We start from the raw sequence: 11,845 nt of genomic DNA on the forward strand, positions 1-11,845 counted from the left end.
CTGCGATCTTCCTGCATTCGGCGTCATTGCATGTGTTTCATGAGTCTGAAGAGGACTTTATAGATTAGTATCAGACAAATGGCTATTATCAGACTTATGGACTTGACCTGGACAGGGCTGGGATGTTTTCTAAATATTCAATTGCTCTTGTAGATAAAGCTCTTTCTTACATACATAGGAGTGTCTATAAATTGTGTTTCTTTAGTCCACCAAGAGTCACACAAAATATTTCCACTATGTTTACCTTGCACTCAAAATACCGAGTCAATTGTGGGAACATGAGCACACAGCCTGTTTCAACCACCGTGTTTTGCAAAAATTAAATCATATTAATAAAGGTATAGCATGCTGATCTTTCACTCCTACCCCAGACTAAAGCTTGGTGAAAAGAGAAAGGCTGCTGCCAACTCATTTTCAATGACTTTGCTACAGTTTAATTGAAATGCTTTAATAAGAAGTAATAGAAATTTTAAAGGGAAAAGTTGAGCAAGAATTTAGAAAAGGATTGTTTTTCTGCTTGTCTTTCGGCTATTTTAATAAGCTTAAAGTACAATAAAATGAATCTTTATAGGAAAAACACCTTAGCATAGTTTAATATATTAAAAGCATTTTTTTCTAGCGAGACCTGGGAATTTGATATTCCCTTTTAAGGACCCATGGTGCGGCTGTGGGATAAACACTGGCTTGCCAGCCACAAGGTTGTTGCTTCAAATCCACCAGATGCAACAAGAGAAAGATGAGGTTCCCTCCGCCCGTGAAGATCAGCGCTCTCAGAGGCCTCTACTGGGCTGAGGTGCAGGGAAATTGACTGGGGAGTAGTGGGTTGGGTTGGGTTCTCACATTTTTAGAGAGACTTTGAAACCCACTTGTGAATAGACTGAAGGAGCCCTGGGTGGTGAAATATAGTTTAGTATTCTTGGCTGCCAATGGAAGTTCAGAAGTTTGGGGACATGCACCCAGAGATGTCTCAAAAAAAAAAAAAAAGGATTCACTTCCAAACCCTCAGCCACCGGGGCCCTTAGAGCTTTGTCCTCATAGCCACACGGGGGGTGGGGGCGGGGGGGAGCACCACGGCTGCTGAACAGCAGGTGGGATAAAAAGAACAAAATCATTGTCCTGAAAGAGCTTTGAGCCAGATTGCTGGAATGTCTCTCGGGAAACATTGCTCAGAGGAATGGGTGTCCAATGTCCTTAGAGAATCCAGAGTCGTGCTCAAATCCAATCACAGCGATTGAACTTCAAAACTATTGTTAAGTGATGCCATGTCAGTGCCTCCTCATGACCCTGCGTACCCCCGAACGCCACACCACCCAGCCCTCGCCCTCCTCACCCCCAGTCTCCTGGAGGAGCCCATTGCTGCGGCACCTGTGACTTTGGAGGGTCTTCCTCTTTGTCGCTGCCTCTCGACTTTACCGTGCATGATGTCCTTCTCCAGGGACTGGACCTTCCTGATCACATGTCCAGTGCAAGTGAGACAAAGTTCAAGGTGAGAAATGCTGACACACCACGCAGCCTTGCATAGAAGCAAGGAGTGAGCTGCTCGGGCCATAAGGAGGGTCTAGACTGTTTGTGAAAGCCCACCCACTCGCTTATATTCTTTCCTGTCTCCCCATTCATTATCAGAGAGCCCACCATGGCATGGTATTTTAAAAGAATTTTTATTAGAACATTATCTTCCCCTACAGTGTTATTTAAAAAGAAAACCTCATTATCCTATATCCGCATCGGGTGAATTGTACTATCAGAGCAGTCTCTTATGTGAGTGAAAGACGGCTGTCTCCAGCATTCACAACCCTGAAGGAAACAGAGTCAGAGAACAACGGGCAGGACCTAGTGCCTGGAAAGGGGGCGTCCACTCTTCAGAGGAAGACAGTGACCGGTGGCCCTGTCATCACAAACCTTGCAATCCAATAGAAAACACCAGACATGTGCAAAGCCGCTCACATTGTGTGGGACGTGGTGGCGTGAACCAAATGATCCTGGGACACTTACAGACCTCACCCCGACTCACGTTGGCTCACTGGGAGCCTCCGGGGCACAGGAGGACTGCCCGGAAGTGGGTGGACTTTTACCACCAGACTGGAATCGCACCCTGGCTGTATCCACACACTCCTCTCTTGGACACAATGACTGTGTGGTGTCAACACAGCATCCCGAACTTCATCTTCACCTAATTTGGACATATGAAGGCGATATTTTTGTTCAAGGTGATTTTCCTTGTCTTGCTTTGTTTTGGATTGTGAGTTAGGTGGGAGTTTGCAGAGCGAACTGCTCTTGCACTGAGCAATCCAGACATGTTTCATGACACTGACTGCAATTCCCACAACGTGGCAGCGCTCTGCCCATCCTCCTTGCGCCTGGAGCACCGATTAACCCTTGTTTCCTACCCACACTGACACCTGAGCAAAAGCTGCCTTTGGATCCCTTGGGGTTGATTCATCTGATACTTCCCTCCTTGCTACGCTGGTTCACCTCATAGACCCGCCGGCTCTCTGGCTGAAGTTGAGCAGCCAAGAGGTGAGTTCAGCCCCAGGTTTGAACAGTTTCTATGTTCATGGTCATCAGTCGATTCTGACTCATAAAAATGGCACGCAAATATTCAAGAACAAACCCGCCCTGAGGTTTGATGGGACCTCAGGTAGGTGCTGTTGTGGCTGATATTAGGGGCCACCAAGTCGGTTCCAGCCCATCGGGGACCTGATTTATAGCAGAACGTGATGCCGCCCAGTCCTGGACCATCCTCTCGATTATTTCTGTACTGGAGCCCATGGCTGAAGTCCTTGTGTCCGTCCATCTTGTCCCTTTACCCGTCTCCAGGGACTTGTCTGTCCTGACTACACGTCCAAAGTATGTGAGAGGAAGCATAGAGGTATGTAAAATACATCTATACATGAAGCATTACTGATAATAAATGGTGAGGAGTATGATTTTAAAAGAATTCTTTGGCATGCATAACATTTTAAAACCCAAAATTAATCTTCCTGCTGACGAGATGGGCAGGTTTATTTAGCTTTAGGTGTTAAAGACACAGATCTTGGCAGCATGTTTGATAAGCAGGACCTAGAGTGGATGGACATTTCAATGTTGTATCGGTGCAGGGAAGCAGCTGAGCCAAGGTATTTCTGGCAGCCTCTTGGAGAAGGGAGGGATGGGCTGGGGGCAGGGGGGGGGGACCAAAAATGGAGGGTTTAACAGGGAAAAATAATAAATATAATCAAATAAAAATTGCTGCATGGGCTGGGGGGGCCCTCTAGATTCCTTACCCCTCAGATCTGAGTATTTCTCTGTGTGAGTAACAAGGGAGGAGATGCAAAACTGAAGGTGACCTGGGAAAAAAAAGAAAAAGTGACAAATAGTTTAGAAGCCATGGGAAGGGTGGGTGCTGGAGCTCCGCACAGGTGAGAGGGGTTGGGTGAGGCTGTGCAGGCAGGCGCCTCCAGGCTGTCATCTGGGGTGACTAGGAGGTGGGCTCACTTGACAGCACCCAAAACAGCGTGCCGGTCAGGAGACACTTCTCAGAGCGGACGGGAGACCACACGGAGGGCTCTTGGGTCCCGTGTTGGCTATTGTTGGTGACAGTCTGGGTGGGTTCAAACCCCCCTCCTCCCCAGTGGCTGCAGTGGCCCAGGAGATCTGTCCCAGTGGATGTCTTAGGCTGCCGCTTGGCAGGGGTGCATTGCTAGGTCTTAGGACTTTGGTGGTGGTGGTGGTTGTGGTGGTGGTGGTGGTGGTGGTGGATCAATGCCCTCCAGTTGGTTTCGACTCATAAGAGCCTTCTGGACAACATAGCAAAACACCACCCGGTCGTTCAACCGACCAAGACTTCCATTCTCAGCCACGGGATCAACTCTTGCCAAGGCTGCTGCCATACTTGATTGTAAGCAGCAAGGGCCGTAGCTCGCCCTGCTCTCCTCGCCATCATCCCACAGCCTCTGGGGAAGGCCCCTGGAAGCAGAGGGTCCTCAGCCTCTTCTACAGTCAGTGCTGGAGTCCAGCAGGATTCCAGAACCAGGGACCCCCCCCCCCAAGTTCTCAGGTAAAGTGCCAAGTCAAAGAAGAATCAAACTCTTTATGTTTATGCTTAGGCCAACTCAAAAGACAAACACAGCAACCTCACTGCCATCAGGCTGATTCTGGTTCACAGCCAACCTGCAGGAGCTAGAGCCGCCCCTGCGGGTTTCCTTGATTGTCACTCTTTACAGGAGTAGAAAGTCCTGTCTTTCTCCCAAGGAGCTGCTGGTAGATTCAAAATGCTGACCTTGTGGTTACGGCCCAACACATAACCCAGGACAGCACCAGTCGGGGTGAGAGCTGGTTATCACGGGTATGCAAAACCAGCTCTGAAGGTGAGGAGCAGAGCACATTTGCAGGCTATTCCGGATCATACTGTCCTGGCGAGTCCTTGCCTGAGTCCTCTGATGACCCAAGTGTCAGCGCAGAAGGGCAGCAGGGTCACCAGCAGAGTGACTAGAGGAGTGGAGGGTTCGAGACAGAAGTGTGGGGTTCACAGGTATTTCTAGTCACAGGTCGAAGTGAGGCCCGTGGACAACAACTGCTTATTAATTGAAAAGCCAGATATTTTATCATAAAAATATAGCAATAAGCTGAGTCATGAGTCATCTGGCCTATTCTTGCACAAAGTCAAACCCTTCCCTACAGCAGCACCCACAGCTGGGGTGGCCCCCCGGGAAGGAGCTCAGTTGCTCTTCAGAGGGTAAGGGTTCAAACCCACCAGTGCATCTGCTCCCTTAAAGATTATGACCTAGGAACCCCTACATAAGAGGGGGTACCCCCATAATAATCAGAATTTCTCTGGGCAGAGCAGAGCTTTCAGAGTATGGATTTCTCCCACCAGGCGAGCAGCAGGCAACTCACGGAGTTAGGGCACCTGGTGGCATCGCCTGGGAAGGTTCTCTCTGGTCACAGTGAAGTTTGTGTAAAAGCAGCTTTGTTCAAACCTCTACGTTTTTTTGTAATGGCCGATTTTAGAGAACAGCATGAGGCTGTGAAATTTTGTTTCCTGCTCGGTGGGAAAAAATTCCACAGGGACTGTTGTGATGTTGAACACAGCCGACAAGGACAGCGTACGGGAAAACTCAAGTGTCCGAGTGATTTCTCAAGTCAACAAATGTGAAATGTCGATTGATGGCAAACCTCGTGTGGACATCTGCCACTTCCCACCCAGATGAAAATGTTGACTCATCGTACATTTGGAGTTCTTTCCTCCAGGTAACAACGTTAACCAAGCTTTCAACAGTGTGTGACACAAGGAAGGCCTGATTTGTGGCAGACAGGGACTGGTTTGCCACCATGACAATGCACCTGCTCAGGCAGCCATCTCAGTGTGCCAGTTTGGGGCAAAAAACAGCATGCCTCTCTTGCCCCACACACCTCCCTCACCTCACCTTGCTCATGCAACTTCTTTTTGTTTCCCAAAGTGAAGAGGGACGTGGAGGACAGAGATTTGAGGACGTGGAAGACATGAAGAAAACATGAGGGCGGTGCTTTCAGCCACCCAAAGAGAGAATTTGAAAATGTTTCCAAGATGGAATCACTGCTTTGATAAGTATATTAAGGATAATGGAGAGTACTTTGAAGGTGATGAGGTTGTTTTTTTAAAAAAGAATTTAAATATATAACTTTGGGGGGTCCATTTGTGGGGTGCACCCCCTCATATGTTAGGCTGGATTCTCTAGAGGAGCAAAACCAGAAACAATCTTATACCAAGAAAGCATCTCACACGGTTGTAGAAGTGGTTACAGCCACTCTGGCTCAAATCCCTGAGCTAGATGTTGGGATGGAGGCTTGTGGAGATGCCAGGACTGATGAACCAAGAAGCAGAGGTAAGAACCACGAAGCTGGAAGACCAGAGGCTGGTAACTTTCAAATCAGATGAATCTAAGGTGAACTGGAAATAGGACAGGCTGCTGATCCTTCCCAGGGTCTGTGGGCAAAATGTCAAGTCCTGAGTTAGTATGAGATCTGGACCACCAAGGAAGGAGCTAACGTCTCCAGAGCATCAACTACACAGGAGTAGGCCAGGCATCTAGAAACGTTTCCAATTGCATCTGCTCTGTGACCTGAGTAAGGGAGCACTCAGCCCTAATCTTCCTTCCACTGACTGGCTGCCCAGAGCAGAGCCCATCCTGAAGTTGCTTACAGTGTGATAGATCGCATCGTGGGGGACGCTTTGGCCACCACACCGAGAAGCCTGGCCCAGCCAAGTGGACACAAAGCCTAATGGTCGCACCATGGTAGCTCTATTACAGCGCACAGGGCTGCAATGAGTGGGAATTGGCTCAGCGACACAAAACAGCAGCTTTCCAGCCATGGGACTTCTCGTCACTGGACTTGGCCCCAGTCACATCTGGCTGCCCTTGGAACTTCACAAAACGTGAACCTCCTAATTATGCGGAAGGTGCAGTCTTCGTCAAGGGACGGGCCTGGGCTGAGATAGATGTGGTGTCGGAGACAGGTCAGGCCTTCCTGAGCTTCCATTTCTCTTTCCAAAGGGGGCAATTGTCTTAGCTTGAGGGACGCCGAGATCAAACTGCCTGGAATACGGTGTGTGTGTTTCAGAAAGCCACCAACTCATCCTTGCAAACGATCACCGTGAACTGAACCTCAGTGGCTCGGAGAAGTAAACAGAAGACGCGCCTCCTTCCCTCGTTCTCGTGAAAAGGTAATTCACACGGCAGCACAAACAAATAAATAAAACAGGATAACCAAAGTCTTCACTTGAAAATATACGTGATTATCCTGCCTCAAAAAATACAGGGCGATAAGCCATGCACTGCAGTTATAATGGATTCAAACATGAAGGTTTATGCATCCTGTGAACGACGAGAGATTTGTTTTCATCTACGTAGTTGAGAGAGAGAGAAAGAGAGAGAGAGAGAGAGAGAGAGAGAAACAGGGGAAGCATAATTGAGCAAATTGCCTGATGTGCACGTTGTCCAGCTCAGCCTCCTGGAGATAATCCTGCAAGCTGTTGACTTACTTCCCCACCAGCTTCGTCAAACTCGGCAGAAGCAGCTTGGCTCTGCATTTTTAAGAAGCCCTTGTGCAGCTCCCCAGAAAATGAACTTCTGCAGAGCTGCACACAGACCAGATCATGAAAACAGACGCTTCTGACAGACGTGTGTGTCATAGAGACTGCACCTGTGCCGGCGGGGTGCCGTTTCCAACCCGCAGGAAGTGGGTGACCCTCAACCCCGTGAGAGTCTCCTGTGCTGCGTGGACCCATTGTCAGGAAACTGCAGCTATCTGTGTGCGACTGTAGGCTGCGCCCCAGGAAAGATGGATTGCATCCCTCAGCGCTGCTGCTTTAAAATATCCGTCTGCTTCTGCAGAAACGGAGAGGAACGCCCAAGTGCAGGGGAACTGGAATAAATAAAAAGCGGTTACAACTCTGAAAGAGGCCTGGCGTGGGTGGTTCCGGGCTGAGAGTGGACACCGGTCAGTCATGTCAAGCTAAGAACTAGCTGGAAACAGCAATCACATGAAAGCTAGACTCTGCAGACGGCCACGGAGTTATGAAAGCGCCACCGCTCCACTCTGGAAGAATCGTTTCTCTTGGACTTTATGAGCATCCAGATCATGACAGGTTCTGGAAAATTCCTAGCAGTTTTCAGAAGGCTTGTAAACATGCTGCAAAAAACAATCCTCAGATGTGCTTGCGTTTTTGAAGAAGCCTGTTTTATGTAACTGCACAGCTATCTCGGCACATGAAACCAGAACCACATCCATACCACCACAAAATGTTCCTCTTCTTTCCCTCCCACCTTCCTGCCCGCTCTCTAGTTGCCTATCCTCCCACACCCCCCCCCCCCAGCCCTGGCCCAGCCACTGCCCCTGCCCCTGGCCTTCCCATAGTCTTCAAAGCCTTATGTGTTGGTGTAAAATCCACTGTTCTTTTTCTTTGTCACCTGTCAGAGTCCAGCTCCGGGAGGGTTGAACGGGATACCTGAAGGAGGCGGGGAGTCGGCCAACACAGAGGGACAGACACGAGAGATGTTCTGGTGGAAGCAATCTCTGCCGAGTTCTTCCAAACAGCTTTATTTATGCCATAAAAAGTTTTGCAGACCACTACCTTATGATTAGCAATGCCTTATGATTAACTCCAGACTCACCCGTATTGTTTCCACTGAAACCTGATAAGAGACCATTATAAGGTCTGTACGTCTTTCTGTCACTTTCTGTCCTCTTCCTGGTTCTTTCTTTCTGTACTGCTTGTCTGATAAGTTACATACTATTCTTGATTGAGGTGTTCAGAAAATTTTGTTAGACTCGTATCCTACTCACCGCCCTATTTTTTGCTCACAATGTTTCTTTCCTGTTGACTAACTTAGCAATAATGAAACTACCTCATGTGCGACTTCAGAGCCTAATGTCTACAAGCAGAGCTAAATGCTTCTCAGCGTTAAATACGTTCCTTTACACACTCCCCCATGGTAACTGCTCCATTGTCTACCTATGTCTCTTATTTTTATGCTCCTGAGGCACCATGGGGAGCCAAACCGTCTGACTCTTTGCCAAAGACTTAATGTTTCCCATTTTACGTGTTTTCTATTAAAGTTAACCATTCTCTCTCCTTCTATGTAATCCCCTGTCCAAAGTAAAGAGGCGTCAGTTGTGGGAGGCAGTCTATAAGGTCCTCTATGTCGGGGAGGCCAAAAGAGTCTCCCACAACCTGATCTGAATGGAATCCAGGGTTTTTTGGTGGGTTTCATTTTCGCCTCTGACCTCAACTTTGGGGTTTCTTCCTCACTCAATTCCCACATATCCTTCTCAAAATTCCCAAAGATGTCTTGCTGTCTAAGCCTCTCCAATTCCTCAGTTCAGGAAAGCCCCGTCATATTGAAGCAAGTTTTAGATCTGGTTAATTCGTCCTTCTCAAGACTGCCCTCGCATCCGCTCCAGGTGCGGTAAACATGACAATGCACAGAATTCTCAAGGATGGATTTAACAACAGCAAATGTTTGAGGGATGTTGGACACCCTCCCTGGGAAGTTCTGCTCTGCAGAAGCTCCTTCCACCAGGCAGGAGCTTTGCTGGACAGCACGGCTGGGATGGCTCCCAGCAGTCTCCCTTATAATAAGGGTGTCATGAAATGTGTATCTTCATAAGATTGACTAGCTGTGCTGAGCATCGTGTTTTCTCCTTTGCTCCGTGTCTTACCGTGTTCAGAGCGCTGCCATTGTTTTCTATTGGTTCCATTGTGTGAATGTACCAGAGTTTGTGTGACCCTCCCTCTATCATTGGGGTTTCTGCTGGTTTAATATTTCTTCCATTATGGAAATTGGCACGATAAATATTGGTGTACAGATGCCTGTTCTTGTAGCGTTCCTTAGGTAGATACACACTAGAGAGGCTGTTGGATCGTAGGTAAGTGTATCGGCACTTGTTTAAGGAAGTACCGAACTGATTTCCACAGTGGCTGTACATCTGGACAGCTCCCCCAGCAGTGGATGAGTTTCCCAAACTCTCCTCATCCTCTGAAGCATCGACTGCTTTCCATGAGGCCATGTGACGTGATATCTCACTATTGCCTTAATTTGTAGTTATCTTTTTGCTGATCAACAAGAACATTTCTTTTTTTATTTTATTTGTTTTAATCATTTTATTAGGGGCTCATACAACTCTTATCACAATCCACACATACATCAATTGTAAAGCACATCTGTACACTCATTGCCCTCATCATTCTGAAAACATTTGCTCTCCACCTAAGCCCCTGGCGTTAGCTCCTCATTTTCCCCTCACTCCCCACTCCCCCCTCCCTCATGAACCCTTGATAATTTATAAATTATTATTTTGTCATATCTTGCACTGTCCAACGTCTCCTTTCACCCACTCTTCTGTTATCCATCCTCCAGGGAGGAAGTTATATGTAGATCCTTGCAATCGGTTTACCCTTTCCAACTCACCCCCCAGGATCGCCACTCACACCACTGGTCCTGAAGGGATCATCTGTCCTAAATTCCAAACATTTCTTTATATGGCTGTTGACCACCTGCGTGTCCTCTTTAGTAAATTATCTGTTTCTGACACCTGTCCATTTTTTATCGGTTTATTTGTATTTTTCTTGAAAAGATGTAGTTTTTTGTAGATTTTGAAGATTAGCCCTTTATCTGATGTGTCACTATATTTAGTAATTTTCCCCATCTCCAAGGTATCTTTTTAACTCTTTTGATGTGTATAAATATAACATTTTAAGAGTTCCCAGTCCTTTGTCTCCTATAGTATGAATGTTTCTCATTATATTCAGTGGAGTGGGTATACCTTGTATTAGGCCCTTCAACTTGTTGCTATGTTTTTGTTGATGGGTTTTATGGTTGTTGGGTTTCTATTTAAGTCTTTGATCTTTCTTGAGGTCACTTTTATGCATAATGTGAGGTATGTGTCCTGATCCATTCTTTTGTAGAGCCCATTTTTCCAGCACCATCTATGGAAAAGGTGATCTCTTCCCTCACTTAATGCGTTTTAGACCTTTATGAAGAATTAGGTGTCTATAGGTACTTGGTTGTATTTCTGGGTTCTCAATTCCAATCCATTGGTCATCATATCTGTCGCCATACCAGTACCTGTTTTGATGACAGTGGCTATGTAGTAGGTTTTAAAGTCTAGGAGGAAAGGGTCAGCTACTTTGTTTTTATTTTCTAATAGTGTTTATCCTGTATTTCTTTCCTTTCCATAAAAAAGTATTGATTTGTTTTCCCATTTCTTTGAAAAACTGTGGTGGGAATTGGATAGGAATGGTATTGAATTTTTAGTGTATTTGATAGTACCGACATTTTCACTATGTTTAGTCTACCTATCCAGGAACATGGTAGCTTGTTCTATTTGTGTTTCTTTGGGATTCTTATAGGAGAGTTTTGTAGTTTTCCTTGTTTTGTAGTTTTTTCTTTCTCTGGTAAGATTTATGCCAAAATATTGTATCTTATGTATAGTTATTGCAAATGATATTTTTCATTGGATATCTTTTTGGGTGTCATCATCTCTAATATATAAGAATCCAACTGATGACTTATAACCTGCTATGCTGCAAAATGTCTCAACTGGTTCCAACGATTGTTTAATGGAATCTTTGGGGTTTTCTATATATGGGACGGTATCATCTGCAAATAACGAATTTGGGCTGTTTTGCTTAACTGTGTGGATGTCTTTGATATCCTTTTGATGTCTTATAACTCTGGCTAAAATTTCCAGGACTGTACTAAGTAACGGGATGAAAAGGACCACCCTGCCCGGCTCCCTTCAAAGGGAGGATGTTTTCTATGTCAATACATTAAGTGAGTTGCACCATTAGCACGTTGAGGCCTTTCCCCTTGCATTCCAACTTTATGGGGTGTTTGTATCAGGTGTGGATGTCGACCGATAGCCATAGTCATTTCTTCTCCTTCATGTTGTGTATGTGGCAAGTCACATAGATTGTTCGTTGATTCTGTTTTAATGTGACGTCTTATCTGTTGGTGGTGTTGGGAGATACCATGGCATTGGTTTGGACTCGTACTATAACCAAACAACATGCTGTCCGGCCTGGCACCAGCCTCACCCTGCTTGTTGGGCTGGAGCCCGTCATTTCAGCCCATCTCGTTGAGGGTTTCCTCGTTTGCTGCCCTCTGCTTCGCCAACCATGATGTCCTTCTCAGAGACTGGTTTTATCCATACAACTATGGAAAATTTTGACATTAGCTTACATTTCCAAGTATCAATTTGACGCTAAAAAAAAAACCACCAAAACTCCCAGCAGCAAAGAAATTAATGTTCCATTAAAGATATACTTGGAATCTTTCTTTAGTTATTAGAAATGTGTTACATGCCAGGAATACTCATCAGCTCA

This window comes from Tenrec ecaudatus, chromosome 15, assembly GCF_050624435.1.
Source record: "Tenrec ecaudatus isolate mTenEca1 chromosome 15, mTenEca1.hap1, whole genome shotgun sequence".
Lineage (NCBI taxonomy): Eukaryota > Metazoa > Chordata > Mammalia > Afrosoricida > Tenrecidae > Tenrec > Tenrec ecaudatus.